This window comes from Alligator mississippiensis, chromosome 15 (genome assembly GCF_030867095.1).
Source record: "Alligator mississippiensis isolate rAllMis1 chromosome 15, rAllMis1, whole genome shotgun sequence".
NCBI lineage: Eukaryota > Metazoa > Chordata > Crocodylia > Alligatoridae > Alligator > Alligator mississippiensis.
In genome coordinates, this window is record NC_081838.1 from 10,898,306 (window position 1) to 10,919,595 (window position 21,290).

General features: G+C 70.5%; 16 non-coding genes across 16 annotated transcripts; 1 reads left to right on the forward strand and 15 right to left on the reverse strand.

The window, feature by feature from the left end:
- Positions 1 to 120: 120 nt before the first annotated feature.
- Positions 121 to 202, reverse strand: TRNAS-UGA (transfer RNA serine (anticodon UGA)). Its single transcript has one exon. It is a non-coding gene; the product is annotated as a tRNA-Ser (tRNA).
- Positions 203 to 1,596: 1,394 nt separating this feature from the next.
- Positions 1,597 to 1,678, reverse strand: TRNAS-AGA (transfer RNA serine (anticodon AGA)). Its single transcript has one exon. It is a non-coding gene; the product is annotated as a tRNA-Ser (tRNA).
- Positions 1,679 to 3,077: 1,399 nt separating this feature from the next.
- On the reverse strand, positions 3,078 to 3,159 carry TRNAS-CGA (transfer RNA serine (anticodon CGA)). The gene has a single exon. It is a non-coding gene; the product is annotated as a tRNA-Ser (tRNA).
- A 1,389-nt stretch (positions 3,160 to 4,548) lies between these two features.
- Positions 4,549 to 4,630, reverse strand: TRNAS-AGA (transfer RNA serine (anticodon AGA)). Its single transcript has one exon. It is a non-coding gene; the product is annotated as a tRNA-Ser (tRNA).
- Positions 4,631 to 5,175: 545 nt separating this feature from the next.
- TRNAD-GUC (transfer RNA aspartic acid (anticodon GUC)) lies at positions 5,176 to 5,247 on the forward strand. The gene has a single exon. It is a non-coding gene; the product is annotated as a tRNA-Asp (tRNA).
- Positions 5,248 to 6,024: 777 nt separating this feature from the next.
- On the reverse strand, positions 6,025 to 6,106 carry TRNAS-CGA (transfer RNA serine (anticodon CGA)). The gene has a single exon. It is a non-coding gene; the product is annotated as a tRNA-Ser (tRNA).
- Positions 6,107 to 7,495: 1,389 nt separating this feature from the next.
- TRNAS-UGA (transfer RNA serine (anticodon UGA)) lies at positions 7,496 to 7,577 on the reverse strand. Its single transcript has one exon. It is a non-coding gene; the product is annotated as a tRNA-Ser (tRNA).
- Positions 7,578 to 8,976: 1,399 nt separating this feature from the next.
- Positions 8,977 to 9,058, reverse strand: TRNAS-UGA (transfer RNA serine (anticodon UGA)). Its single transcript has one exon. It is a non-coding gene; the product is annotated as a tRNA-Ser (tRNA).
- Positions 9,059 to 10,457: 1,399 nt separating this feature from the next.
- TRNAS-UGA (transfer RNA serine (anticodon UGA)) lies at positions 10,458 to 10,539 on the reverse strand. Its single transcript has one exon. It is a non-coding gene; the product is annotated as a tRNA-Ser (tRNA).
- Positions 10,540 to 11,938: 1,399 nt separating this feature from the next.
- On the reverse strand, positions 11,939 to 12,020 carry TRNAS-AGA (transfer RNA serine (anticodon AGA)). Its single transcript has one exon. It is a non-coding gene; the product is annotated as a tRNA-Ser (tRNA).
- A 1,399-nt stretch (positions 12,021 to 13,419) lies between these two features.
- Positions 13,420 to 13,501, reverse strand: TRNAS-UGA (transfer RNA serine (anticodon UGA)). The gene has a single exon. It is a non-coding gene; the product is annotated as a tRNA-Ser (tRNA).
- A 1,404-nt stretch (positions 13,502 to 14,905) lies between these two features.
- TRNAS-UGA (transfer RNA serine (anticodon UGA)) lies at positions 14,906 to 14,987 on the reverse strand. Its single transcript has one exon. It is a non-coding gene; the product is annotated as a tRNA-Ser (tRNA).
- A 1,394-nt stretch (positions 14,988 to 16,381) lies between these two features.
- TRNAS-CGA (transfer RNA serine (anticodon CGA)) lies at positions 16,382 to 16,463 on the reverse strand. The gene has a single exon. It is a non-coding gene; the product is annotated as a tRNA-Ser (tRNA).
- A 1,404-nt stretch (positions 16,464 to 17,867) lies between these two features.
- TRNAS-UGA (transfer RNA serine (anticodon UGA)) lies at positions 17,868 to 17,949 on the reverse strand. Its single transcript has one exon. It is a non-coding gene; the product is annotated as a tRNA-Ser (tRNA).
- A 1,384-nt stretch (positions 17,950 to 19,333) lies between these two features.
- On the reverse strand, positions 19,334 to 19,415 carry TRNAS-UGA (transfer RNA serine (anticodon UGA)). Its single transcript has one exon. It is a non-coding gene; the product is annotated as a tRNA-Ser (tRNA).
- A 1,369-nt stretch (positions 19,416 to 20,784) lies between these two features.
- On the reverse strand, positions 20,785 to 20,866 carry TRNAS-CGA (transfer RNA serine (anticodon CGA)). The gene has a single exon. It is a non-coding gene; the product is annotated as a tRNA-Ser (tRNA).
- Positions 20,867 to 21,290: the final 424 nt, after the last annotated feature.

The window sequence follows — 21,290 nt, forward strand, 5'->3', positions numbered from 1 at the left end:
TGTCAAAGCAGGTCAGCCCCGGGAAGGTGGAGAAGGTGCAGGGCGCCGTCCCGCGCTCCTGCCTTGCCCAGGCTCCAGCTGCAAAAGGAGCCGGCTGCCACACAAGCACGAAGCCCAGCACGTAGCTGACAGGATTCGAACCTGTGCAGGGAGACCCCAATGGATTTCAAGCCCATCGCCTTAACCTCTCGGCCACAGCTACCACCAGCAAAAGAGGCAGGCAGCCCGGCCTCCGCCCCACGCCTCTGCAATGGCACCCCGTTGCCAGGTCCTCCAGCCCTGGCTGCACAGCCTGGGCCCCAGGCCCTGGCCCTCAAAAGCCCAGAGGCAAGGCAGCCCCGGGCGGAAGCAGGGCCAGCCAGCCCCTCCACTCGAGGCCAGCCCCAGCACACGTGGCACCAAGCCCCTGTGGGGGCCCTGGACAAAGCCTGGGCCAGGCCACCTGCCTTCGGCTCACGCCCTGCAAGGCCAGCTGTTCCCCAGCGTCCTTGCCATCCTGGCCAGGGAGGCAGCCTTGCTGGGAGGCTGCCTCTGGCCACGCCAGCCACAAGAGCCCAGCACCCTCAGGCCGCTTGCCCGGGCACCTGCCCATCTGCTGCCCTCCCCAGCCCAGCCCAGCCCAGCCCAGCCCAGCCCAGCCCAGCCCAAAGCAAGGGCTGCACAGCCTGCCCTGCCCAGGCCGGCAGCCCCGCCAAAGCAAGGCCAGCCCGGGGCTGGCGCGGCGGGTGTTTTCTGTCCTGTGGCCTTTCCCCGTTAGTATAGCGGTGCGTATCCCCGCCTGTCACGCGGGAGACCGGGGTTCAACTCCCCGACGGGGAGGCTCCCTTTTGCACAGCCCCCAGCTGGCTAGGGAGCCCCCTCCACGACCAAGCCTCCCGCCCGAGGCAGCGGCCTGGTTGCCGTGGCCCTGCGGAAGGTGCTGGCGGCTGCAAGGCGCCTGGAGCTGCTCCCGCGGGACCTCAGCTGGCCTCAAGGCCCAGGGCAGCCAGCATTGGCCCTTGCCGGCCCGCCGCCTGGGCCTCCGGGGCTGCTGACACAGGCCGCAGCACGCGGTGCCAAGGGGCAGGGGCCAGCTGGAGTGCCCCTGGGCCTGGGGCTCCAGGCAGGCGGGCCCCAGGAGGCAGGAAGCGCACAAGAGCCAGTGCAGTGGGGGACAATTGGCACACACTCCCTTCCTGGGCCTTGGCTTTGGCTAGTGCCGCAACCCAGGGACCGTCTCCAAATTCCCCGCCTCTCTCGCTGCTTCCCTCTCGTCCCTCGGCGAAGCCTGCACGTGGCAGCGCGGCACTTGCGCAGGGGCCGAGGCAGGCGAGGGGCCCGCGGTGCGGCGCTCCCCTGCTGGGCGCGGCCTGCCGGCTTCATCTTTCCCAAGGCCAAAAGCCCAAGCAGCGCGCGGCCTGGGGCTTGCCCGCGCACCCAGGGAGCGAGCCTTGGCGCTCTGCTTGGGCCGGCACACTCCCTGACGCCTGCTGCGGGGGTCAAAGCAGGTCAGCCCCGGGAAGGTGGAGAAGGTGCAGGGCGCCGTCCCGCGCTCCTGCCTTGCCCAGGCTCCAGCTGCAAAAGGAGCCGGCTGCCACACAAGCACGAAGCCCAGCACGTAGCTGACAGGATTCGAACCTGTGCAGGGAGACCCCAATGGATTTCTAGCCCATCGCCTTAACCTCTCGGCCACAGCTACCACCAGCAAAAGAGGCAGGCAGCCCGGCCTCCGCGCCACGCCTCTGCAATGGCACCCCGTTGCCAGGTCCTCCAGCCCTGGCTGCACAGCCTGGGCCCCAGGCCCTGGCCCTCAAAAGCCCAGAGGCAAGGCAGCCCCGGGCGGAAGCAGGGCCAGCCAGCCCCTCCACTCGAGGCCAGCCCCAGCACACATGGCACCAAGCCCCTGTGGGGGCCCTGGACAAAGCCTGGGTCAGGCCACCTGCCTTCGGCTCACGCCCTGCAAGGCCAGCTGTTCCCCAGCGTCCTTGCCATCCTGGCCAGGGAGGCAGCCTTGCTGGAAGGCTGCCTCTGGGCGCGCCAGCCACAAGAGCCTAGCACCCTCAGGCCGCTTGCCCGGGCACCTGCCCATCTGCTGCCCTCCCCAGCCCAGCCCAGCCCAGCCCAGCCCAGCCCAGCCCAGCCCAGCCCAAAGCAAGGGCTGCACAGCCTGCCCTGCCCAGGTCGGCAGCCCCGCCAAAGCAAGGCCAGCCCGGGGCTGGCGGGGCGGGTGGTTTCTGTCCTGCGGCCTTTCCCCGTTAGTATAGCGGTGCGTATCCCCGCCTGTCACGCGGGAGACCGGGGTTCAACTCCCCGACGGGGAGGCTCCCTTTTGCACAGCCCCCAGCTGGCTAGGGAGCCCCCTCCACGACCAAGCCTCCCGCCCGAGGCAGCGGCCTGGTTGCCGTGGCCCTGCGGAAGGTGCTGGCGGCTGCAAGGCGCCTGGAGCTGCTCCCGCGGGACCTCAGCTGGCCTCAAGGCCCAGGGCAGCCAGCATTGGCCCTTGCCGGCCCGCCGCCTGGGCCTCCGGGGCTGCTGACACAGGCCGCAGCACGCGGTGCCAAGGGGCAGGGGCCAGCTGGAGTGCCCCTGGGCCTGGGGCTCCAGGCAGGCGGGCCCCAGGAGGCAGGAAGCGCACAAGAGCCAGTGCAGTGGGGGACAATTGGCACACACTCCCTTCCTGGGCCTTGGCTTTGGCTAGTGCCGCAACCCAGGGACCGTCTCCAAATTCCCCGCCTCTCTCGCTGCTTCCCTCTCGTCCCTCGGCGAAGCCTGCACGTGGCAGCGCAGCACTTGCGCAGGGGCCGAGGCAGGCGAGGGGCCCGCGGTGCGGCGCTCCCCTGCTGGGCGCGGCCTGCCGGCTTCATCTTTCCCAAGGCCAAAAGCCCAAGCAGCGCGCGGCCTGGGGCTTGCCCGCGCACCCAGGGAGCGAGCCTTGGCGCTCTGCTTGGGCCGGCACACTCCCTGACGCCTGCTGCGGGTGTCAAAGCAGGTCAGCCCCGGGAAGGTGGAGAAGGTGCAGGGCGCCGTCCCGCGCTCCTGCCTTGCCCAGGCTCCAGCTGCAAAAGGAGCCGGCTGCCACACAAGCACGAAGCCCAGCACGTAGCTGACAGGATTCGAACCTGTGCAGGGAGACCCCAATGGATTTCGAGACCATCGCCTTAACCTCTCGGCCACAGCTACCACCAGCAAAAGAGGCAGGCAGCCCGGCCTCCGCCCCACGCCTCTGCAATGGCACCCCGTTGCCAGGTCCTCCAGCCCTGGCTGCACAGCCTGGGCCCCAGGCCCTGGCCCTCAAAAGCCCAGAGGCAAGGCAGCCCCGGGCGGAAGCAGGGCCAGCCAGCCCCTCCACTCGAGGCCAGCCCCAGCACACGTGGCACCAAGCCCCTGTGGGGGCCCTGGACAAAGCCTGGGTCAGGCCACCTGCCTTCGGCTCACGCCCTGCAAGGCCAGCTGTTCCCCAGCGTCCTTGCCATCCTGGCCAGGGAGGCAGCCTTGCTGGAAGGCTGCCTCTGGCCGCGCCAGCCACAAGAGCCCAGCACCCTCAGGCCGCTTGCCCGGGCACCTGCCCATCTGCTGCCCTCCCCAGCCCAGCCCAGCCCAGCCCAGCCCAGCCCAGCCCAAAGCAAGGGCTGCACAGCCTGCCCTGCCCAGGTCGGCAGCCCCGCCAAAGCAAGGCCAGCCCGGGGCTGGCGGGGCGGGTGGTTTCTGTCCTGCGGCCTTTCCCCGTTAGTATAGCGGTGCGTATCCCCGCCTGTCACGCGGGAGACCGGGGTTCAACTCCCCGACGGGGAGGCTCCCTTTTGCACAGCCCCCAGCTGGCTAGGGAGCCCCCTCCACGACCAAGCCTCCCGCCCGAGGCAGCGGCCTGGTTGCCGTGGCCCTGCGGAAGGTGCTGGCGGCTGCAAGGCGCCTGGAGCTGCTCCCGCGGGACCTCAGCTGGCCTCAAGGCCCAGGGCAGCCAGCATTGGCCCTTGCCGGCCCGCCGCCTGGGCCTCCGGGGCTGCTGACACAGGCCGCAGCACGCGGTGCCAAGGGGCAGGGGCCAGCTGGAGTGCCCCTGGGCCTGGGGCTCCAGGCAGGCGGGCCCCAGGAGGCAGGAAGCGCACAAGAGCCAGTGCAGTGGGGGACAATTGGCACACACTCCCTTCCTGGGCCTTGGCTTTGGCTAGTGCCGCAACCCAGGGACCGTCTCCAAATTCCCCGCCTCTCTCGCTGCTTCCCTCTCGTCCCTCGGCGAAGCCTGCACGTGGCAGCGCGGCACTTGCGCAGGGGCCGAGGCAGGCGAGGGGCCCGCGGTGCGGCGCTCCCCTGCTGGGCGCGGCCTGCCGGCTTCATCTTTCCCAAGGCCAAAAGCCCAAGCAGCGCGCGGCCTGGGGCTTGCCCGCGCACCCAGGGAGCGAGCCTTGGCGCTCTGCTTGGGCCGGCACACTCCCTGACGCCTGCTGCGGGGGTCAAAGCAGGTCAGCCCCGGGAAGGTGGAGAAGGTGCAGGGCGCCGTCCCGCGCTCCTGCCTTGCCCAGGCTCCAGCTGCAAAAGGAGCCGGCTGCCACACAAGCACGAAGCCCAGCACGTAGCTGACAGGATTCGAACCTGTGCAGGGAGACCCCAATGGATTTCTAGCCCATCGCCTTAACCTCTCGGCCACAGCTACCACCAGCAAAAGAGGCAGGCAGCCCGGCCTCCGCGCCACGCCTCTGCAATGGCACCCCGTTGCCAGGTCCTCCAGCCCTGGCTGCACAGCCTGGGCCCCAGGCCCTGGCCCTCAAAAGCCCAGAGGCAAGGCAGCCCCGGGCGGAAGCAGGGCCAGCCAGCCCCTCCACTCGAGGCCAGCCCCAGCACACATGGCACCAAGCCCCTGTGGGGGCCCTGGACAAAGCCTGGGTCAGGCCACCTGCCTTCGGCTCACGCCCTGCAAGGCCAGCTGTTCCCCAGCGTCCTTGCCATCCTGGCCAGGGAGGCAGCCTTGCTGGAAGGCTGCCTCTGGGCGCGCCAGCCACAAGAGCCTAGCACCCTCAGGCCGCTTGCCCGGGCACCTGCCCATCTGCTGCCCTCCCCAGCCCAGCCCAGCCCAGCCCAGCCCAGCCCAGCCCAGCCCAAAGCAAGGGCTGCACAGCCTGCCCTGCCCAGGTCGGCAGCCCCGCCAAAGCAAGGCCAGCCCGGGGCTGGCGGGGCGGGTGGTTTCTGTCCTGCGGCCTTTCCCCGTTAGTATAGCGGTGAGTATCCCCGCCTGTCACGCGGGAGACCGGGGTTCAACTCCCCGACGGGGAGGCTCCCTTTTGCACAGCCCCCAGCTGGCTAGGGAGCCCCCTCCACGACCAAGCCTCCCGCCCGAGGCAGCGGCCTGGTTGCCGTGGCCCTGCGGAAGGTGCTGGCGGCTGCAAGGCGCCTGGAGCTGCTCCCGCGGGACCTCAGCTGGCCTCAAGGCCCAGGGCAGCCAGCATTGGCCCTTGCCGGCTCGCCGCCTGGGCCTCCGGGGCTGCTGACACAGGCCGCAGCACGCGGTGCCAAGGGGCAGGGGCCAGCTGGAGTGCCCCTGGGCCTGGGGCTCCAGGCAGGCGGGCCCCAGGAGGCAGGAAGCGCACAAGAGCCAGTGCAGTGGGGGACAATTGGCACACACTCCCTTCCTGGGCCTTGGCTTTGGCTAGTGCCGCAACCCAGGGACCGTCTCCAAATTCCCCGCCTCTCTCGCTGCTTCCCTCTCGTCCCTCGGCGAAGCCTGCACGTGGCAGCGCGGCACTTGCGCAGGGGCCGAGGCAGGCGAGGGGCCCGCGGTGCGGCGCTCCCCTGCTGGGCGCGGCCTGCCGGCTTCATCTTTCCCAAGGCCAAAAGCCCAAGCAGCGCGCGGCCTGGGGCTTGCCCGCGCACCCAGGGAGCGAGCCTTGGCGCTCTGCTTGGGCCGGCACACTCCCTGACGCCTGCTGCGGGTGTCAAAGCAGGTCAGCCCCGGGAAGGTGGAGAAGGTGCAGGGCGCCGTCCCGCGCTCCTGCCTTGCCCAGGCTCCAGCTGCAAAAGGAGCCGGCTGCCACACAAGCACGAAGCCCAGCACGTAGCTGACAGGATTCGAACCTGTGCAGGGAGACCCCAATGGATTTCGAGACCATCGCCTTAACCTCTCGGCCACAGCTACCACCAGCAAAAGAGGCAGGCAGCCCGGCCTCCGCCCCACGCCTCTGCAATGGCACCCCGTTGCCAGGTCCTCCAGCCCTGGCTGCACAGCCTGGGCCCCAGGCCCTGGCCCTCAAAAGCCCAGAGGCAAGGCAGCCCCGGGCGGAAGCAGGGCCAGCCAGCCCCTCCACTCGAGGCCAGCCCCAGCACACGTGGCACCAAGCCCCTGTGGGGGCCCTGGACAAAGCCTGGGTCAGGCCACCTGCCTTCGGCTCACGCCCTGCAAGGCCAGCTGTTCCCCAGCGTCCTTGCCATCCTGGCCAGGGAGGCAGCCTTGCTGGAAGGCTGCCTCTGGCCGCGCCAGCCACAAGAGCCCAGCACCCTCAGGCCGCTTGCCCGGGCACCTGCCCATCTGCTGCCCTCCCCAGCCCAGCCCAGCCCAGCCCAGCCCAGCCCAGCCCAAAGCAAGGGCTGCACAGCCTGCCCTGCCCAGGTCGGCAGCCCCGCCAAAGCAAGGCCAGCCCGGGGCTGGCGGGGCGGGTGGTTTCTGTCCTGCGGCCTTTCCCCGTTAGTATAGCGGTGCGTATCCCCGCCTGTCACGCGGGAGACCGGGGTTCAACTCCCCGACGGGGAGGCTCCCTTTTGCACAGCCCCCAGCTGGCTAGGGAGCCCCCTCCACGACCAAGCCTCCCGCCCGAGGCAGCGGCCTGGTTGCCGTGGCCCTGCGGAAGGTGCTGGCGGCTGCAAGGCGCCTGGAGCTGCTCCCGCGGGACCTCAGCTGGCCTCAAGGCCCAGGGCAGCCAGCATTGGCCCTTGCCGGCCCGCCGCCTGGGCCTCCGGGGCTGCTGACACAGGCCGCAGCACGTGGTGCCAAGGGGCAGGGGCCAGCTGGAGTGCCCCTGGGCCTGGGGCTCCAGGCAGGCGGGCCCCAGGAGGCAGGAAGCGCACAAGAGCCAGTGCAGTGGGGGACAATTGGCACACACTCCCTTCCTGGGCCTTGGCTTTGGCTAGTGCCGCAACCCAGGGACCGTCTCCAAATTCCCCGCCTCTCTCGCTGCTTCCCTCTCGTCCCTCGGCGAAGCCTGCACGTGGCAGCGCGGCACTTGCGCAGGGGCCGAGGCAGGCGAGGGGCCCGCGGTGCGGCGCTCCCCTGCTGGGCGCGGCCTGCCGGCTTCATCTTTCCCAAGGCCAAAAGCCCAAGCAGCGCGCGGCCTGGGGCTTGCCCGCGCACCCAGGGAGCGAGCCTTGGCGCTCTGCTTGGGCCGGCACACTCCCTGACGCCTGCTGCGGGTGTCAAAGCAGGTCAGCCCCGGGAAGGTGGAGAAGGTGCAGGGCGCCGTCCCGCGCTCCTGCCTTGCCCAGGCTCCAGCTGCAAAAGGAGCCGGCTGCCACACAAGCACGAAGCCCAGCACGTAGCTGACAGGATTCGAACCTGTGCAGGGAGACCCCAATGGATTTCAAGCCCATCGCCTTAACCTCTCGGCCACAGCTACCACCAGGAAAAGAGGCAGGCAGCCCGGCCTCCGCGCCACGCCTCTGCAATGGCACCCCGTTGCCAGGTCCTCCAGCCCTGGCTGCACAGCCTGGGCCCCAGGCCCTGGCCCTCAAAAGCCCAGAGGCAAGGCAGCCCCGGGCGGAAGCAGGGCCAGCCAGCCCCTCCACTCGAGGCCAGCCCCAGCACACGTGGCACCAAGCCCCTGTGGGGGCCCTGGACAAAGCCTGGGCCAGGCCACCTGCCTTCGGCTCACGCCCTGCAAGGCCAGCTGTTCCCCAGCGTCCTTGCCATCCTGGCCAGGGAGGCAGCCTTGCTGGGAGGCTGCCTCTGGCCACGCCAGCCACAAGAGCCCAGCACCCTCAGGCCGCTTGCCCGGGCACCTGCCCATCTGCTGCCCTCCCCAGCCCAGCCCAGCCCAGCCCAGCCCAGCCCAGCCCAGCCCAGCCCAAAGCAAGGGCTGCACAGCCTGCCATGCCCAGGCCGGCAGCCCCGCCAAAGCAAGGCCAGCCCGGGGCTGGCGCGGCGGGTGTTTTCTGTCCTGTGGCCTTTCCCCGTTAGTATAGCGGTGCGTATCCCCGCCTGTCACGCGGGAGACCGGGGTTCAACTCCCCGACGGGGAGGCTCCCTTTTGCACAGCCCCCAGCTGGCTAGGGAGCCCCCTCCACGACCAAGCCTCCCGCCCGAGGCAGCGGCCTGGTTGCCGTGGCCCTGCGGAAGGTGCTGGCGGCTGCAAGGCGCCTGGAGCTGCTCCCGCGGGACCTCAGCTGGCCTCAAGGCCCAGGGCAGCCAGCATTGGCCCTTGCCGGCCCGCCGCCTGGGCCTCCGGGGCTGCTGACACAGGCCGCAGCACGCGGTGCCAAGGGGCAGGGGCCAGCTGGAGTGCCCCTGGGCCTGGGGCTCCAGGCAGGCGGGCCCCAGGAGGCAGGAAGCGCACAAGAGCCAGTGCAGTGGGGGACAATTGGCACACACTCCCTTCCTGGGCCTTGGCTTTGGCTAGTGCCGCAACCCAGGGACCGTCTCCAAATTCCCCGCCTCTCTCGCTGCTTCCCTCTCGTCCCTCGGCGAAGCCTGCACGTGGCAGCGCGGCACTTGCGCAGGGGCCGAGGCAGGCGAGGGGCCCGCGGTGCGGCGCTCCCCTGCTGGGCGCGGCCTGCCGGCTTCATCTTTCCCAAGGCCAAAAGCCCAAGCAGCGCGCGGCCTGGGGCTTGCCCGCGCACCCAGGGAGCGAGCCTTGGCGCTCTGCTTGGGCCGGCACACTCCCTGACGCCTGCTGCGGGTGTCAAAGCAGGTCAGCCCCGGGAAGGTGGAGAAGGTGCAGGGCGCCGTCCCGCGCTCCTGCCTTGCCCAGGCTCCAGCTGCAAAAGGAGCCGGCTGCCACACAAGCACGAAGCCCAGCACGTAGCTGACAGGATTCGAACCTGTGCAGGGAGACCCCAATGGATTTCAAGCCCATCGCCTTAACCTCTCGGCCACAGCTACCACCAGCAAAAGAGGCAGGCAGCCCGGCCTCCGCCCCACGCCTCTGCAATGGCACCCCGTTGCCAGGTCCTCCAGCCCTGGCTGCACAGCCTGGGCCCCAGGCCCTGGCCCTCAAAAGCCCAGAGGCAAGGCAGCCCCGGGCGGAAGCAGGGCCAGCCAGCCCCTCCACTCGAGGCCAGCCCCAGCACACGTGGCACCAAGCCCCTGTGGGGGCCCTGGACAAAGCCTGGGCCAGGCCACCTGCCTTCGGCTCACGCCCTGCAAGGCCAGCTGTTCCCCAGCGTACTTGCCATCCTGGCCAGGGAGGCAGCCTTGCTGGGAGGCTGCCTCTGGCCACGCCAGCCACAAGAGCCCAGCACCCTCAGGCCGCTTGCCCGGGCACCTGCCCATCTGCTGCCCTCCCCAGCCCAGCCCAGCCCAGCCCAGCCCAGCCCAGCCCAGCCCAGCCCAAAGCAAGGGCTGCACAGCCTGCCCTGCCCAGGCCGGCAGCCCCGCCAAAGCAAGGCCAGCCCGGGGCTGGCGCGGCGGGTGTTTTCTGTCCTGTGGCCTTTCCCCGTTAGTATAGCGGTGCGTATCCCCGCCTGTCACGCGGGAGACCGGGGTTCAACTCCCCGACGGGGAGGCTCCCTTTTGCACAGCCCCCAGCTGGCTAGGGAGCCCCCTCCACGACCAAGCCTCCCGCCCGAGGCAGCGGCCTGGTTGCCGTGGCCCTGCGGAAGGTGCTGGCGGCTGCAAGGCGCCTGGAGCTGCTCCCGCGGGACCTCAGCTGGCCTCAAGGCCCAGGGCAGCCAGCATTGGCCCTTGCCGGCCCGCCGCCTGGGCCTCCGGGGCTGCTGACACAGGCCGCAGCACGCGGTGCCAAGGGGCAGGGGCCAGCTGGAGTGCCCCTGGGCCTGGGGCTCCAGGCAGGCGGGCCCCAGGAGGCAGGAAGCGCACAAGAGCCAGTGCAGTGGGGGACAATTGGCACACACTCCCTTCCTGGGCCTTGGCTTTGGCTAGTGCCGCAACCCAGGGACCGTCTCCAAATTCCCCGCCTCTCTCGCTGCTTCCCTCTCGTCCCTCGGCGAAGCCTGCACGTGGCAGCGCGGCACTTGCGCAGGGGCCGAGGCAGGCGAGGGGCCCGCGGTGCGGCGCTCCCCTGCTGGGCGCGGCCTGCCGGCTTCATCTTTCCCAAGGCCAAAAGCCCAAGCAGCGCGCGGCCTGGGGCTTGCCCGCGCACCCAGGGAGCGAGCCTTGGCGCTCTGCTTGGGCCGGCACACTCCCTGACGCCTGCTGCGGGTGTCAAAGCAGGTCAGCCCCGGGAAGGTGGAGAAGGTGCAGGGCGCCGTCCCGCGCTCCTGCCTTGCCCAGGCTCCAGCTGCAAAAGGAGCCGGCTGCCACACAAGCACGAAGCCCAGCACGTAGCTGACAGGATTCGAACCTGTGCAGGGAGACCCCAATGGATTTCAAGCCCATCGCCTTAACCTCTCGGCCACAGCTACCACCAGCAAAAGAGGCAGGCAGCCCGGCCTCCGCCCCACGCCTCTGCAATGGCACCCCGTTGCCAGGTCCTCCAGCCCTGGCTGCACAGCCTGGGCCCCAGGCCCTGGCCCTCAAAAGCCCAGAGGCAAGGCAGCCCCGGGCGGAAGCAGGGCCAGCCAGCCCCTCCACTCGAGGCCAGCCCCAGCACACGTGGCACCAAGCCCCTGTGGGGGCCCTGGACAAAGCCTGGGCCAGGCCACCTGCCTTCGGCTCACGCCCTGCAAGGCCAGCTGTTCCCCAGCGTACTTGCCATCCTGGCCAGGGAGGCAGCCTTGCTGGGAGGCTGCCTCTGGCCACGCCAGCCACAAGAGCCCAGCACCCTCAGGCCGCTTGCCCGGGCACCTGCCCATCTGCTGCCCTCCCCAGCCCAGCCCAGCCCAGCCCAGCCCAGCCCAGCCCAGCCCAGCCCAAAGCAAGGGCTGCACAGCCTGCCCTGCCCAGGCCGGCAGCCCCGCCAAAGCAAGGCCAGCCCGGGGCTGGCGCGGCGGGTGTTTTCTGTCCTGTGGCCTTTCCCCGTTAGTATAGCGGTGCGTATCCCCGCCTGTCACGCGGGAGACCGGGGTTCAACTCCCCGACGGGGAGGCTCCCTTTTGCACAGCCCCCAGCTGGCTAGGGAGCCCCCTCCACGACCAAGCCTCCCGCCCGAGGCAGCGGCCTGGTTGCCGTGGCCCTGCGGAAGGTGCTGGCGGCTGCAAGGCGCCTGGAGCTGCTCCCGCGGGACCTCAGCTGGCCTCAAGGCCCAGGGCAGCCAGCATTGGCCCTTGCCGGCCCGCCGCCTGGGCCTCCGGGGCTGCTGACACAGGCCGCAGCACGCGGTGCCAAGGGGCAGGGGCCAGCTGGAGTGCCCCTGGGCCTGGGGCTCCAGGCAGGCGGGCCCCAGGAGGCAGGAAGCGCACAAGAGCCAGTGCAGTGGGGGACAATTGGCACACACTCCCTTCCTGGGCCTTGGCTTTGGCTAGTGCCGCAACCCAGGGACCGTCTCCAAATTCCCCGCCTCTCTCGCTGCTTCCCTCTCGTCCCTCGGCGAAGCCTGCACGTGGCAGCGCGGCACTTGCGCAGGGGCCGAGGCAGGCGAGGGGCCCGCGGTGCGGCGCTCCCCTGCTGGGCGCGGCCTGCCGGCTTCATCTTTCCCAAGGCCAAAAGCCCAAGCAGCGCGCGGCCTGGGGCTTGCCCGCGCACCCAGGGAGCGAGCCTTGGCGCTCTGCTTGGGCCGGCACACTCCCTGACGCCTGCTGCGGGGGTCAAAGCAGGTCAGCCCCGGGAAGGTGGAGAAGGTGCAGGGCGCCGTCCCGCGCTCCTGCCTTGCCCAGGCTCCAGCTGCAAAAGGAGCCGGCTGCCACACAAGCACGAAGCCCAGCACGTAGCTGACAGGATTCGAACCTGTGCAGGGAGACCCCAATGGATTTCTAGCCCATCGCCTTAACCTCTCGGCCACAGCTACCACCAGCAAAAGAGGCAGGCAGCCCGGCCTCCGCCCCACGCCTCTGCAATGGCACCCCGTTGCCAGGTCCTCCAGCCCTGGCTGCACAGCCTGGGCCCCAGGCCCTGGCCCTCAAAAGCCCAGAGGCAAGGCAGCCCCGGGCGGAAGCAGGGCCAGCCAGCCCCTCCACTCGAGGCCAGCCCCAGCACACGTGGCACCAAGCCCCTGTGGGGGCCCTGGACAAAGCCTGGGCCAGGCCACCTGCCTTCGGCTCACGCCCTGCAAGGCCAGCTGTTCCCCAGCGTCCTTGCCATCCTGGCCAGGGAGGCAGCCTTGCTGGGAGGCTGCCTCTGGCCACGCCAGCCACAAGAGCCCAGCACCCTCAGGCCGCTTGCCCGGGCACCTGCCCATCTGCTGCCCTCCCCAGCCCAGCCCAGCCCAGCCCAGCCCAGCCCAGCCCAGCCCAGCCCAAAGCAAGGGCTGCACAGCCTGCCATGCCCAGGCCGGCAGCCCCGCCAAAGCAAGGCCAGCCCGGGGCTGGCGCGGCGGGTGTTTTCTGTCCTGTGGCCTTTCCCCGTTAGTATAGCGGTGCGTATCCCCGCCTGTCACGCGGGAGACCGGGGTTCAACTCCCCGACGGGGAGGCTCCCTTTTGCACAGCCCCCAGCTGGCTAGGGAGCCCCCTCCACGACCAAGCCTCCCGCCCGAGGCAGCGGCCTGGTTGCCGTGGCCCTGCGGAAGGTGCTGGCGGCTGCAAGGCGCCTGGAGCTGCTCCCGCGGGACCTCAGCTGGCCTCAAGGCCCAGGGCAGCCAGCATTGGCCCTTGCCGGCCCGCCGCCTGGGCCTCCGGGGCTGCTGACACAGGCCGCAGCACGCGGTGCCAAGGGGCAGGGGCCAGCTGGAGTGCCCCTGGGCCTGGGGCTCCAGGCAGGCGGGCCCCAGGAGGCAGGAAGCGCACAAGAGCCAGTGCAGTGGGGGACAATTGGCACACACTCCCTTCCTGGGCCTTGGCTTTGGCTAGTGCCGCAACCCAGGGACCGTCTCCAAATTCCCCGCCTCTCTCGCTGCTTCCCTCTCGTCCCTCGGCGAAGCCTGCACGTGGCAGCGCGGCACTTGCGCAGGGGCCGAGGCAGGCGAGGGGCCCGCGGTGCGGCGCTCCCCTGCTGGGCGCGGCCTGCCGGCTTCATCTTTCCCAAGGCCAAAAGCCCAAGCAGCGCGCGGCCTGGGGCTTGCCCGCGCACCCAGGGAGCGAGCCTTGGCGCTCTGCTTGGGCCGGCACACTCCCTGACGCCTGCTGCGGGTGTCAAAGCAGGTCAGCCCCGGGAAGGTGGAGAAGGTGCAGGGCGCCGTCCCGTGCTCCTGCCTTGCCCAGGCTCCAGCTGCAAAAGGAGCCGGCTGCCACACAAGCACGAAGCCCAGCACGTAGCTGACAGGATTCGAACCTGTGCAGGGAGACCCCAATGGATTTCAAGCCCATCGCCTTAACCTCTCGGCCACAGCTACCACCAGCAAAAGAGGCAGGCAGCCCGGCCTCCGCCCCACGCCTCTGCAATGGCACCCCGTTGCCAGGTCCTCCAGCCCTGGCTGCACAGCCTGGGCCCCAGGCCCTGGCCCTCAAAAGCCCAGAGGCAAGGCAGCCCCGGGCGGAAGCAGGGCCAGCCAGCCCCTCCACTCGAGGCCAGCCCCAGCACACGTGGCACCAAGCCCCTGTGGGGGCCCTGGACAAAGCCTGGGCCAGGCCACCTGCCTTCGGCTCACGCCCTGCAAGGCCAGCTGTTCCCCAGCGTACTTGCCATCCTGGCCAGGGAGGCAGCCTTGCTGGGAGGCTGCCTCTGGCCACGCCAGCCACAAGAGCCCAGCACCCTCAGGCCGCTTGCCCGGGCACCTGCCCATCTGCTGCCCTCCCCAGCCCAGCCCAGCCCAGCCCAGCCCAGCCCAGCCCAGCCCAGCCCAGCCCAAAGCAAGGGCTGCACAGCCTGCCCTGCCCAGGCCGGCAGCCCCGCCAAAGCAAGGCCAGCCCGGGGCTGGCGCGGCGGGTGTTTTCTGTCCTGTGGCCTTTCCCCGTTAGTATAGCGGTGCGTATCCCCGCCTGTCACGCGGGAGACCGGGGTTCAACTCCCCGACGGGGAGGCTCCCTTTTGCACAGCCCCCAGCTGGCTAGGGAGCCCCCTCCACGACCAAGCCTCCCGCCCGAGGCAGCGGCCTGGTTGCCGTGGCCCTGCGGAAGGTGCTGGCGGCTGCAAGGCGCCTGGAGCTGCTCCCGCGGGACCTCAGCTGGCCTCAAGGCCCAGGGCAGCCAGCATTGGCCCTTGCCGGCCCGCCGCCTGGGCCTCCGGGGCTGCTGACACAGGCCGCAGCACGCGGTGCCAAGGGGCAGGGGCCAGCTGGAGTGCCCCTGGGCCTGGGGCTCCAGGCAGGCGGGCCCCAGGAGGCAGGAAGCGCACAAGAGCCAGTGCAGTGGGGGACAATTGGCACACACTCCCTTCCTGGGCCTTGGCTTTGGCTAGTGCCGCAACCCAGGGACCGTCTCCAAATTCCCCGCCTCTCTCGCTGCTTCCCTCTCGTCCCTCGGCGAAGCCTGCACGTGGCAGCGCGGCACTTGCGCAGGGGCCGAGGCAGGCGAGGGGCCCGCGGTGCGGCGCTCCCCTGCTGGGCGCGGCCTGCCGGCTTCATCTTTCCCAAGGCCAAAAGCCCAAGCAGCGCGCGGCCTGGGGCTTGCCCGCGCACCCAGGGAGCGAGCCTTGGCGCTCTGCTTGGGCCGGCACACTCCCTGACGCCTGCTGCGGGTGTCAAAGCAGGTCAGCCCCGGGAAGGTGGAGAAGGTGCAGGGCGCCGTCCCGCGCTCCTGCCTTGCCCAGGCTCCAGCTGCAAAAGGAGCCGGCTGCCACACAAGCACGAAGCCCAGCACGTAGCTGACAGGATTCGAACCTGTGCAGGGAGACCCCAATGGATTTCAAGCCCATCGCCTTAACCTCTCGGCCACAGCTACCACCAGCAAAAGAGGCAGGCAGCCCGGCCTCCGCCCCACGCCTCTGCAATGGCACCCCGTTGCCAGGTCCTCCAGCCCTGGCTGCACAGCCTGGGCCCCAGGCCCTGGCCCTCAAAAGCCCAGAGGCAAGGCAGCCCCGGGCGGAAGCAGGGCCAGCCAGCCCCTCCACTCGAGGCCAGCCCCAGCACACGTGGCACCAAGCCCCTGTGGGGGCCCTGGACAAAGCCTGGGCCAGGCCACCTGCCTTCGGCTCACGCCCTGCAAGGCCAGCTGTTCCCCAGCGTACTTGCCATCCTGGCCAGGGAGGCAGCCTTGCTGGGAGGCTGCCTCTGGCCACGCCAGCCACAAGAGCCCAGCACCCTCAGGCCGCTTGCCCGGGCACCTGCCCATCTGCTGCCCTCCCCAGCCCAGCCCAGCCCAGCCCAGCCCAGCCCAGCCCAGCCCAAAGCAAGGGCTGCACAGCCTGCCCTGCCCAGGCCGGCAGCCCCGCCAAAGCAAGGCCAGCCCGGGGCTGGCGCGGCGGGTGTTTTCTGTCCTGTGGCCTTTCCCCGTTAGTATAGCGGTGCGTATCCCCGCCTGTCACGCGGGAGACCGGGGTTCAACTCCCCGACGGGGAGGCTCCCTTTTGCACAGCCCCCAGCTGGCTAGGGAGCCCCCTCCACGACCAAGCCTCCCGCCCGAGGCAGCGGCCTGGTTGCCGTGGCCCTGCGGAAGGTGCTGGCGGCTGCAAGGCGCCTGGAGCTGCTCCCGCGGGACCTCAGCTGGCCTCAAGGCCCAGGGCAGCCAGCATTGGCCCTTGCCGGCCCGCCGCCTGGGCCTCCGGGGCTGCTGACACAGGCCGCAGCACGCGGTGCCAAGGGGCAGGGGCCAGCTGGAGTGCCCCTGGGCCTGGGGCTCCAGGCAGGCGGGCCCCAGGAGGCAGGAAGCGCACAAGAGCCAGTGCAGTGGGGGACAATTGGCACACACTCCCTTCCTGGGCCTTGGCTTTGGCTAGTGCCGCAACCCAGGGACCGTCTCCAAATTCCCCGCCTCTCTCGCTGCTTCCCTCTCGTCCCTCGGCGAAGCCTGCACGTGGCAGCGCGGCACTTGCGCAGGGGCCGAGGCAGGCGAGGGGCCCGCGGTGCGGCGCTCCCCTGCTGGGCGCGGCCTGCCGGCTTCATCTTTCCCAAGGCCAAAAGCCCAAGCAGCGCGCGGCCTGGGGCTTGCCCGCGCACCCAGGGAGCGAGCCTTGGCGCTCTGCTTGGGCCGGCACACTCCCTGACGCCTGCTGCGGGTGTCAAAGCAGGTCAGCCCCGGGAAGGTGGAGAAGGTGCAGGGCGCCGTCCCGCGCTCCTGCCTTGCCCAGGCTCCAGCTGCAAAAGGAGCCGGCTGCCACACAAGCACGAAGCCCAGCACGTAGCTGACAGGATTCGAACCTGTGCAGGGAGACCCCAATGGATTTCGAGCCCATCGCCTTAACCTCTCGGCCACAGCTACCACCAGCAAAAGAGGCAGGCAGCCCGGCCTCCGCCCCACGCCTCTGCAATGGCACCCCGTTGCCAGGTCCTCCAGCCCTGGCTGCACAGCCTGGGCCCCAGGCCCTGGCCCTCAAAAGCCCAGAGGCAAGGCAGCCCCGGGCGGAAGCAGGGCCAGCCAGCCCCTCCACTCGAGGCCAGCCCCAGCACACGTGGCACCAAGCCCCTGTGGGGGCCCTGGACAAAGCCTGGGCCAGGCCACCTGCCTTCGGCTCACGCCCTGCAAGGCCAGCTGTTCCCCAGCGTACTTGCCATCCTGGCCAGGGAGGCAGCCTTGCTGGGAGGCTGCCTCTGGCCACGCCAGCCACAAGAGCCCAGCACCCTCAGGCCGCTTGCCCGGGCACCTGCCCATCTGCTGCCCTCCCCAGCCCAGCCCAGCCCAGCCCAGCCCAGCCCAGCCCAGCCCAGCCCAGCCCAAAGCAAGGGCTGCACAGCCTGCCCTGCCCAGGCCGGCAGCCCCGCCAAAGCAAGGCCAGCCCGGGGCTGGCGCGGCGGGTGTTTTCTGTCCTGTGGCCTTTCCCCGTTAGTATAGCGGTGCGTATCCCCGCCTGTCACGCGGGAGACCGGGGTTCAACTCCCCGACGGGGAGGCTCCCTTTTGCACAGCCCCCAGCTGGCTAGGGAGCCCCCTCCACGACCAAGCCTCCCGCCCGAGGCAGCGGCCTGGTTGTCGTGGCCCTGCGGAAGGTGCTGGCGGCTGCAAGGCGCCTGGAGCTGCTCCCGCGGGACCTCAGCTGGCCTCAAGGCCCAGGGCAGCCAGCATTGGCCCTTGCCGGCCCGCCGCCTGGGCCTCCGGGGCTGCTGACACAGGCCGCAGCACGCGGTGCCAAGGGGCAGGGGCCAGCTGGAGTGCCCCTGGGCCTGGGGCTCCAGGCAGGCGGGCCCCAGGAGGCAGGAAGCGCACAAGAGCCAGTGCAGTGGGGGACAATTGGCACACACTCCCTTCCTGGGCCTTGGCTTTGGCTAGTGCCGCAACCCAGGGACCGTCTCCAAATTCCCCGCCTCTCTCGCTGCTTCCCTCTCGTCCCTCGGCGAAGCCTGCACGTGGCAGCGCGGCACTTGCGCAGGGGCCGAGGCAGGCGAGGGGCCCGCGGTGCGGCGCTCCCCTGCTGGGCGCGGCCTGCCGGCTTCATCTTTCCCAAGGCCAAAAGCCCAAGCAGCGCGCGGCCTGGGGCTTGCCCGCGCACCCAGGGAGCGAGCCTTGGCGCTCTGCTTGGGCCGGCACACTCCCTGACGCCTGCTGCGGGTGTCAAAGCAGGTCAGCCCCGGGAAGGTGGAGAAGGTGCAGGGCGCCGTCCCGCGCTCCTGCCTTGCCCAGGCTCCAGCTGCAAAAGGAGCCGGCTGCCACACAAGCACGAAGCCCAGCACGTAGCTGACAGGATTCGAACCTGTGCAGGGAGACCCCAATGGATTTCAAGCCCATCGCCTTAACCTCTCGGCCACAGCTACCACCAGCAAAAGAGGCAGGCAGCCCGGCCTCCGCCCCACGCCTCTGCAATGGCACCCCGTTGCCAGGTCCTCCAGCCCTGGCTGCACAGCCTGGGCCCCAGGCCCTGGCCCTCAAAAGCCCAGAGGCAAGGCAGCCCCGGGCGGAAGCAGGGCCAGCCAGCCCCTCCACTCGAGGCCAGCCCCAGCACACGTGGCACCAAGCCCCTGTGGGGGCCCTGGACAAAGCCTGGGCCAGGCCACCTGCCTTCGGCTCACGCCCTGCAAGGCCAGCTGTTCCCCAGCGTACTTGCCATCCTGGCCAGGGAGGCAGCCTTGCTGGGAGGCTGCCTCTGGCCACGCCAGCCACAAGAGCCCAGCACCCTCAGGCCGCTTGCCCGGGCACCTGCCCATCTGCTGCCCTCCCCAGCCCAGCCCAGCCCAGCCCAGCCCAGCCCAAAGCAAGGGCTGCACAGCCTGCCCTGCCCAGGCCGGCAGCCCCGCCAAAGCAAGGCCAGCCCGGGGCTGGCGCGGCGGGTGTTTTCTGTCCTGTGGCCTTTCCCCGTTAGTATAGCGGTGCGTATCCCCGCCTGTCACGCGGGAGACCGGGGTTCAACTCCCCGACGGGGAGGCTCCCTTTTGCACAGCCCCCAGCTGGCTAGGGAGCCCCCTCCACGACCAAGCCTCCCGCCCGAGGCAGCGGCCTGGTTGCCGTGGCCCTGCGGAAGGTGCTGGCGGCTGCAAGGCGCCTGGAGCTGCTCCCGCGGGACCTCAGCTGGCCTCAAGGCCCAGGGCAGCCAGCATTGGCCCTTGCCGGCCCGCCGCCTGGGCCTCCGGGGCTGCTGACACAGGCCGCAGCACGCGGTGCCAAGGGGCAGGGGCCAGCTGGAGTGCCCCTGGGCCTGGGGCTCCAGGCAGGCGGGCCCCAGGAGGCAGGAAGCGCACAAGAGCCAGTGCAGTGGGGGACAATTGGCACACACTCCCTTCCTGGGCCTTGGCTTTGGCTAGTGCCGCAACCCAGGGACCGTCTCCAAATTCCCCGCCTCTCTCGCTGCTTCCCTCTCGTCCCTCGGCGAAGCCTGCACGTGGCAGCGCGGCACTTGCGCAGGGGCCGAGGCAGGCGAGGGGCCCGCGGTGCGGCGCTCCCCTGCTGGGCGCGGCCTGCCGGCTTCATCTTTCCCAAGGCCAAAAGCCCAAGCAGCGCGCGGCCTGGGGCTTGCCCGCGCACCCAGGGAGCGAGCCTTGGCGCTCTGCTTGGGCCGGCACACTCCCTGACGCCTGCTGCGGGTGTCAAAGCAGGTCAGCCCCGGGAAGGTGGAGAAGGTGCAGGGCGCCGTCCCGCGCTCCTGCCTTGCCCAGGCTCCAGCTGCAAAAGGAGCCGGCTGCCACACAAGCACGAAGCCCAGCACGTAGCTGACAGGATTCGAACCTGTGCAGGGAGACCCCAATGGATTTCAAGCCCATCGCCTTAACCTCTCGGCCACAGCTACCACCAGGAAAAGAGGCAGGCAGCCCGGCCTCCGCGCCACGCCTCTGCAATGGCACCCCGTTGCCAGGTCCTCCAGCCCTGGCTGCACAGCCTGGGCCCCAGGCCCTGGCCCTCAAAAGCCCAGAGGCAAGGCAGCCCCGGGCGGAAGCAGGGCCAGCCAGCCCCTCCACTCGAGGCCAGCCCCAGCACACGTGGCACCAAGCCCCTGTGGGGGCCCTGGACAAAGCCTGGGCCAGGCCACCTGCCTTCGGCTCACGCCCTGCAAGGCCAGCTGTTCCCCAGCGTCCTTGCCATCCTGGCCAGGGAGGCAGCCTTGCTGGGAGGCTGCCTCTGGCCACGCCAGCCACAAGAGCCCAGCACCCTCAGGCCGCTTGCCCGGGCACCTGCCCATCTGCTGCCCTCCCCAGCCCAGCCCAGCCCAAAGCAAGGGCTGCACAGCCTGCCCTGCCAAGGCCGGCAGCCCCGCCAAAGCAAGGCCAGCCCGGGGCTGGCGCGGCGGGTGTTTTCTGTCCTGCGGCCTTTCCCCGTTAGTATAGCGGTGCGTATCCCCGCCTGTCACGCGGGAGACCGGGGTTCAACTCCCTGACGGGGAGGCTCCCTTTTGCACAGCCCCCAGCTGGCTAGGGAGCCCCCTCCACGACCAAGCCTCCCGCCCGAGGCAGCGGCCTGGTTGCCGTGGCCCTGCGGAAGGTGCTGGCGGCTGCAAGGCGCCTGGAGCTGCTCCCGCGGGACCTCAGCTGGCCTCAAGGCCCAGGGCAGCCAGCATTGGCCCTTGCCGGCCCGCCGCCTGGGCCTCCGGGGCTGCTGACACAGGCCGCAGCACGCGGTGCCAAGGGGCAGGGGCCAGCTGGAGTGCCCCTGGGCCTGGGGCTCCAGGCAGGCGGGCCCCAGGAGGCAGGAAGCGCACAAGAGCCAGTGCAGTGGGGGACAATTGGCACACACTCCCTTCCTGGGCCTTGGCTTTGGCTAGTGCCGCAACCCAGGGACCGTCTCCAAATTCCCCGCCTCTCTCGCTGCTTCCCTCTCGTCCCTCGGCGAAGCCTGCACGTGGCAGCGCGGCACTTGCGCAGGGGCCGAGGCAGGCGAGGGGCCCGCGGTGCGGCGCTCCCCTGCTGGGCGCGGCCTGCCGGCTTCATCTTTCCCAAGGCCAAAAGCCCAAGCAGCGCGCGGCCTGGGGCTTGCCCGCGCACCCAGGGAGCGAGCCTTGGCGCTCTGCTTGGGCCGGCACACTCCCTGACGCCTGTTGCGGGTGTCAAAGCAGGTCAGCCCCGGGAAGGTGGAGAAGGTGCAGGGCGCCGTCCCGCGCTCCTGCCTTGCCCAGGCTCCAGCTGCAAAAGGAGCCGGCTGCCACACAAGCACGAAGCCCAGCACGTAGCTGACAGGATTCGAACCTGTGCAGGGAGACCCCAATGGATTTCGAGCCCATCGCCTTAACCTCTCGGCCACAGCTACCACCAGCAAAAGAGGCAGGCAGCCCGGCCTCCGCCCCACGCCTCTGCAATGGCACCCCGTTGCCAGGTCCTCCAGCCCTGGCTGCACAGCCTGGGCCCCAGGCCCTGGCCCTCAAAAGCCCAGAGGCAAGGCAGCCCCGGGCGGAAGCAGGGCCAGCCAGCCCCTCCACTCGAGGCCAGCCCCAGCACACGTGGCACCAAGCCCCTGTGGGGGCCCTGGACAAAGCCTGGGCCAGGCCACCTGCCTTCGGCTCACGCCCTGCAAGGCCAGCTGTTCCCCAGCGTCCTTGCCATCCTGGCCAGGGAGGCAGCCTTGCTGGGAGGCTGCCTCTGGCCACGCCAGCCACAAGAGCCCAGCACCCTCAGGCCGCTTGCCCGGGCACCTGCCCATCTGCTGCCCTCCCCAGCCCAGCCCAGCCCAGCCC